The sequence below is a fragment of the Cicer arietinum genome, chromosome 5, assembly GCF_000331145.2.
Source record: "Cicer arietinum cultivar CDC Frontier isolate Library 1 chromosome 5, Cicar.CDCFrontier_v2.0, whole genome shotgun sequence".
In the NCBI taxonomy this organism is placed as follows: Eukaryota; Viridiplantae; Streptophyta; class Magnoliopsida; order Fabales; family Fabaceae; genus Cicer; species Cicer arietinum.
The window spans coordinates 153,910-159,776 of NC_021164.2; positions in this window are offsets into that span (position 1 = coordinate 153,910).

The window sequence follows — 5,867 nt, forward strand, 5'->3', positions numbered from 1 at the left end:
TTATTATTATTATTATTATTATTATTATTATTATTATTATTATTATTATTATTATTATTATTATTATTATTATTATTATTATTATTATTATTATTATTATTTATTATTATTATTATTATCATTATTATTATCATTATTATTATTATTATTACTATTAGTATTATTATTATTATTATTATTATTGTTATTATTATTATTATTTTATTTTATTTTATTTTTGAAATATAACAAATAAGATCCTTAATAATACCTCCGCACTTAAATTACACATTGTCCTCAATGAAAGTTACAAGTATAAAAGAAGAGTAAGGAAAGGGAGCTCCCTCTTTAAACTTCATTGTAGGTGAGCTTTTCCAGGGAGAGTTCTTCTATGGTAGCATCTTCAAGCACAGAGCTCTCATGGAATAGCTTGAGGCGTTGTCCATTTACTTTGAACATTTTGTCGGTGTTTTCACTTTTTATTTCCACTGCACCATGAGGAAAAATGTTAGTAACAACAAAAGGGCCAATCCACTTCGATCGAAGTTTCCCAACCATAATTTTCAAACGGGAGTTGAACAATAAAACTGTTTTGCCAATGGAAAATTTCTTCCTAGAAATCATCTTATCATGAAAGTGGATAATGGATACAGAGTACCTTTAAATTGATTAGGAACTAAAATGTTGGTGTTTATACTACCTTGCAAGAGAGAACAATGGAAATCAGTAAGATATGAAGGAGGTTTAATGGTTCTGCCACTACGTCTGGGAATGAATATGGGCAATTGATTAGCAGGAGATGCATAATCAGCAGAGGCAGGAACTATATTGAAAGGAGTGTCTTTCGTAGGTGGGAGTGTTGTTGTTTCAGTAGATTCAACACCTGCAACGTCTTGAAAAATAACAGGGGAAACAGGGGAATGGGAAGGGGAAGGGAAACTAGTAAAAAAAATCATCAATAACAACATCAGTAGTAGAATTGTTAGATGGTGGTTGTTTATGTTGATCACTATCAATAAAATAAGGAAAAATGGACTCAAAGAAAATAGTGTCCCTTGATAAAAAAAAACTTCCTTATTATTCAAATCAAATAGGACATGACCTTTGGTACCAGGTTTCTGTCCTAAATAAATGCATTTGCAGGATCTAGAATCAAAATTTTTTCTTTGAGAATGGATAGTGATAGTGAAACATAAACAACCAAATATTTTTAAAGAAGAAATATCAGGAGAATTATCAAAAAGTATATGATAAGGGGATTTAAACTGAAGTAACTTGGAGGGTAGTCTGTGGATAAGAAAAACAACATGGAAAATGGCATAAGCCCAAAAAATTAAGGATAATTTTGATTGAAACAAAAGAGCACGTGCCACATTTAAGATATGTTGATGTTTTCACTCAACAATACCATTTTGTTGAGGGGTATCAACACAAAATGTGTGGTGTAAAATTCCATGAGTTTTGTAAAAATACATCATAAGGAACTCATTGCCATTGTTGGTTCTAATACATTTAATTTTCTTATCAAATTGGGTATGAATAAGGGAAACACAAGATTTAATAAAAGCAGTTGTTTCAGATTTAAGTCTCATAAGGAAGATCCAACAAAATCTACTCTTGTCATCAACAACCGTTAGAAAATATCTAAAACCAAACATAGAGGGAACTGAAAATGGTCCCCAAATATCCATGTGGACTAAATCAAAACATGTAGCAGAAACAGATGAACTATGTGGAAAAGGCAATTGGTTTTGTTTAGCAAATAAGCATATATCACAAGGAATAACACTTTTATTAACAGTAACAAAGGAAAACTCTTTATTAAGATGTTGCAAAGTATCAACAGAAGTATGCCCAAAGTGAAAATGCCAAAGATTACAATTGGAACCTAAAACATGGTGTAAACTAGTTTGCAAAATAGAACTGATAGTACAATTATGAATCTGAACAGGAGTATGAAAAGGGGGAAAATCAAGCAAGTATAAGCCATGATGAATACTAGTTGTACCAATCATCTTCAGGGAGATGTTGTCATGTATCAAACAATTAGTAGCATGAAATACAAGATGACAATTAAGAGAATTGGTTAATCGATGAGCTGAAATGAGATTAATAGAAAATTGAGGTAGATAAAGAACATCATTTAAGTAAAAAATCATTGTTAAACAAAATAGTCCCAGCAAATTGAGAAATAATCAAAAAACCATTAGGTAATTTAATGGAAACAGGCTGAATTCTTTTAATAGATTGAAACATGTTGGCAGAAAATCAAACATGATCAGTTGCGCATGTCTCCATAATCCAAGAATGATTAGAAACTAAATTAGAAATTTGATGGGAAAAAGAATTACCCAAATTGATAGAAGGTGAGTTTTGAAGTTGATTTACAGTGCTAGTAGATGAGGATGTGGAGGCCAGAAGTAAAGCAAGCAAAGCCTTTTGCTGATCCAAAGTGAAAACTTGAGTAGCATTGTCCAAACTTGAAGAATTAGAAGTAGTGGAAGTATGAGCATCCTCAATATCAGGGATGGTAGATGAGCAATTGTTGGAAGCACTTGAATTAGATTGTGGATAGTTCGGAGGGTACCCATGTTTTTTAAAGCAAACATCTACCGTATGACCCGATTTATTGTATTGAGTGCAAATTTTGTAGCCCCGGCCACGGCCACCAGAACCACGACCACTATTCAAAGATGAACCACGACCAAATCCACGACTATAGTTAGAAACAGCAGCGACAGTTTTAAGTTCTTCCGTATGACTAAAGAATTGACGTTCCTGATGTAAAAGCATCGAAAAAAACCTTGCTAATTGTAGGGAGAAGCTCCATTAACATGATCTGAGATCAAATTGGGGAATATTGTTCATTCAAGCCCTTAAGGAAGCAAATGACATAGTCATTCTCTATGTATTCCCTAATTTTTTGTAAGAGATTGCAAGAACAAGTAGGTGTACAAGAACAAGAAGGTAAAGGGCAAAAATTCTCCAATTCTTGCCAGAGTTTCTTTAAATTGGTAAAATAGATCATAATAGAAGAATCACCTTGCCAAAGACCATAAATTTCTTCTTGTAAGTCTGAAATCCGAAATACATCTCCTTGATGATAACGATCATTCAGTTCGTGCCAGATCTCTGCAGCCGAATCCATCCACATAATGCTTTGAGCGATATCCGGTTCGAGTGAGTTTGTAATCCAAGACATAACCATCGTGTTACATCGATCCCATGCCATTGAAAGTCGGTCTATATCTTTGGGCGAGAAATAGTTCCAAGAACAAAACCAGATTTGTTCTTCGAGCGAAGGGAAACTAGCATCGCACGAGACCATGAGTGGAAGTTGGTGTTGTTGAGAGGTGGAGACACAAGTGCAAGGCCATGATTATCACTGGGATGCATAAAGAAGGGATCAATCATGTCAGTTTGATAACTTCGATTGGAATTTGGGGATTTCTTGATATGTTGTTGGATGTTGGAACGATCATCAGACGATGAAGAAGAAGAGGTATCATGATCAGAATCCATCGCGAATTTCAAAAAAAAAAACAGAGATAAATCGCGGAGGAGGAGAAGAAAAAACTCAAGATGAAAAAGCTGAATGAGAAATTACTAGGTTTAGAGCGACTGATACCATGTTAGTAAATTTCATATTCAACGGAGGGCATATATGAAAATACAACTATATTGATTACAATAAATCTTTCGCCTAATAAAAAAGGGGATAAGCAAAACTAATTCTATCTTAATTATAACACAAAATAATGGGTTAACAAAGGTAGTAAAATACATTAGGTATGTCTAATAAAAACAACAAACACTGAGCCAACTTTGATGTAACCCACCATTCAATATCATACCCACCATCATCAACAACAACAAACACATAGCACTATATGGTGTTAATTTTAGCGTTACTTACAAATGGGATGTGTTACGACGTCGTTGATGGAGAAGTGTTGTGTTGCACCATCACCGAAGAGAGGAAGAAAGCAGCCTCGCGCCAAAGAGAGGAAGTAGTGACGAGTCGGAGAGAGGAAGCACCGTCGCGATTGAAGATGACTACGGAGAAAGCTGAGACGGAGGAGGGCCGCAAGGAGCAAATTTGAGATGGAGAGAGGTCACGAAAGAGGAGGAACCTGAGATGGTGGGTGGTCGCGAATATTAGAGTCAAACCCCAAAACTATCTTATTTACCTTTTTATTTCTTTCTGTAGCCTATAATCAAATTTGAAAATAAAACTAATTTTTCTCCATGTATTTTCCAATTTGTCTATATATCTGTATATCGCATGTTGCACTAGCTAGTCAAGAATATCATTATTCTATAGATTTATTAACTACATTATCTAGTACATATGACAGTTTCCACACTTTCACAACCATTTGGATTTCAAAATTTTCAATGGAGAAAGGAGGCTGTTGCATACCAAATAAAGAAAAGTGCACCAATTTCTGCCCCAATAAATAATGATCCTGCTAATATTGAAGGCCAGTGCCTAATCCCAAAAAACAATTCAACTTAGGGCACTACATTTTACGCCTCCTAACATTAAACCATCAAATTTGTGCAGTCCGGATGCATGCCTTCCGGACAATTTGTACAGTTGAATGTCCACTTTCAAGAACATGGATTTTTGTAGTAGTGAGGGGTCTTATATGCACACTTCCTTCAACTTTAAGCCAAGGGAGACAAGTCAAAAGAACTTGAAATGGTTTCCTTTCACCTTTTCTCCAAAGGATAATAATATCGACTATGAATAAACAAAAAAAAAATCATTGTCATGCTTCTCATGCTGCTTTAAGACTCTGTGACAAATGCTCATAGTGCTCCTTTTGCTGCTCCAAAAAACAGAATAAATTCCAATATAAATCTCAAACTAAGTTATCCAACAAATTATATTAGTTTTCATGTATTAAAGAAATTTAGCATAATAAACCATACCATTTCCGATACAGAGGGAGAGACTTCCCTTAATGCTATCTCAAAATGGCTTGTCTTGATCGATATATCAAGAGTTCTATTCGGTGATTTCACCTTCTCTGTGAAAGGATTGATATATATATATACTAGTGTGTAACCCGTGTGTGCGTCGCACGGAAACAATGTACATTTTAATAAATAAATTGTTATATTAATATATATATATATATATATATATATATATATATCAATTCTCATAAATTTTATTGACATGTCAAATGTTACTGATAGCACCACTCCAAAGAATTTTTTTTCTTTCTAACAAAACTTATTATAAAACAATACTTTTAATTTTAAATAAATAAAAACAATAATTATTAAATAAATAAATAATTAGATCAAATGAAATAAGAATTTTTAAAATAATGAACATGACATATATAACTTAAGTATGTTATTTATATGAAATACATGATATTTAAAAATTTATGTAAATTTTGTTGAAATATCTTTCATTTTGGTACTACTCACAAAATACTACAGAAAAATAATATTCTCATTACAAAAAAAATTACAATACACATAAAAACTATGGTTATCTTTTATCTTTAAATTTGCATGTTAGTCTTCATTAATCTTTCATTTCTTTTGAATTTGCATGATATTTAATAATAAATTTAGAATGTAAAATGTATAATAGATTAGTAAAATAGTAGTTTTAAAAAAATCATTACACACTTTCACAAAAACTCGTCAAATCGTGGTGGAACAAATTTGTTAAATCAGTGGTTGAAGTTTGAAAAACCATTACTCCTACATAAAAACCGTCGTCGATAATGAATTGTATTTTTTTTAATTCCTAAATAAAGTTTATACTTATTTAAATATATTATTATTTTTCTCCTCGCTGGAAATTAACTTGAATTAATGGCGCCTACTCTTCAATATAACTTTGTGCTAACAGTGTTTAT